General features: G+C 34.6%; 1 protein-coding gene across 1 annotated transcript in view; it reads right to left on the reverse strand.

The window, feature by feature from the left end:
* LOC106465184 (suppressor of lurcher protein 1-like) overlaps nt 1-1,730 on the reverse strand; it is a 78,480-nt gene that overhangs the window by 7,980 nt on the left and 68,770 nt on the right. The gene's annotated exons all lie outside the window — the stretch shown is intronic.

The following is a 1,730-nucleotide window of genomic DNA, read 5'->3' on the forward strand; positions in this document are numbered from 1 at the left end:
GTTTTTGGTTCCGATCTTGGATTTGTTTAACGCACACAATATGTCACAAATTGATTAAGGAAGGATTGATAATAGGGAAATTTCATTCACGATGATCGTATTCTTGACCAAAATTAGATAGGTCTTAACAGCCATGGTAAAAAAAAAGTTTTATTTTAGAACTCTTCCTTTCGGAATGATATTTGTTAGGCCTTATTTTTAATCAAATGTCTTGTGGAACTTTGTAGTGTTAACTTTCGACATCATTTAAGTTTCCTTAACGACAAAACGCTGAGAATTTTGTTAAGGTTTTTAAAATATATAATCCAAAATGTTCATCTGTAATTTTTTGGAAACGTTCACATGTACGTGCGTGCCCTCGCGTGTACACGTTTAACAAAAGATAATGATTATGTTATGCAGACATCTTGGCAGTCCTCTAGTTACACATTGTCATAGGTCAATCCCATTCGATATTATTTGACTCTCTCTATTACAGAAGGAATCAATGAAGGGTCATAGGTCAATCCCATTCGATATTATTTGACTCTCTCTATTACAGAAGGAATTAATGAAGGGTTTAATATGTAGTTCAGTACTGAGTTCAACGGTGTAACGGTTGACCACAACCTGGAGCCTATATCATCCCTCTTTTTAAGATGTGGGATGACCAGTGGCGTTGGTAGCGAATGACCTCTGAGAAAGATGATCCTGCAGCGGTTACTATATAGAGGTTAATAGTCTTAATAGCCATTATGTAAGAGAGAGGTTCTTCTCGTGTTTTTTTTTTTTTGTAAATAATATTTTAGTATTTTCCAGCGAGAAGAGTATAAGAAAACCAAGAATTATTTATCAACTACACGATCACGTAAGAGCTACGCTATGCTTTACAGGCTATTTAGAAACGAGTCGTCTGAAAGAGCGTGAAACAAAAAATGGAGATCGTTTTAATGTATTAGTCTTCGGAGGCGAAACAATACCAAACAGCAAACTTAGTCTTAACGTCAAGAGAGGGATTTCCAGGCTCGTTGTTTGTTCTAAGCTGAAGCATACGTATTTTCTTAAACAACCGTTTCGATTTTCCTCCCACCTCCTCCCACCCTCGCTTTTCTTTTAATCTCATTAAAGGTCGAGGGTTGTAAGGCGACATATAGAATTTTTTTAATTTTTAAAAGACTTACTCTCTACCTACTTTATTTCATAGGAAGCAAATAATGTAACGGAAGGAAATAAACTCTTACGGAAGGAAACAAACCCTTACGGAAGGAAATAAGCCCTTACGGAAGGAAATAAACCCTTACGGAAGGAAATAAATCCTTACGGAAGGAAATAAACCCTTACGGAAGGAAATGATTTACTACAAGCTTCTATATACAGTCTCGAAAATGATGAGAAAACAAAAAACAAGTCCTACATATCACCCGCATTATTCTTTTCGTAATGACACACTTTATATTATTCTTACTTTAAACGAAATGAGTTTGAAGTTAATAAACTCCAAATGTTCTTATTGCTCCAAATTCATATTTTCTTTCTTTGTATACAGGTTTGAGTCTTTCTAGGCCTATGGTTGATCATTTGTTAAAGTTTAAATTCTTAGAAATAAAATAGTTTACTTAATTGAATAGAGTTGTTTAAACATTTGTTTAACAACAAGTAAAAGTTTGGAATAGTCTATTCTTTCATTGTGTCAGACAAGTTTCGCAGAATTCCATTCCTCATCACTGACACACGACCACCGAACGAAATAT

The sequence above is a fragment of the Limulus polyphemus genome, unplaced genomic scaffold (assembly GCF_000517525.1).
Source record: "Limulus polyphemus unplaced genomic scaffold, Limulus_polyphemus-2.1.2 Scaffold1861, whole genome shotgun sequence".
NCBI classification, from domain to species: domain Eukaryota; kingdom Metazoa; phylum Arthropoda; class Merostomata; order Xiphosura; family Limulidae; genus Limulus; species Limulus polyphemus.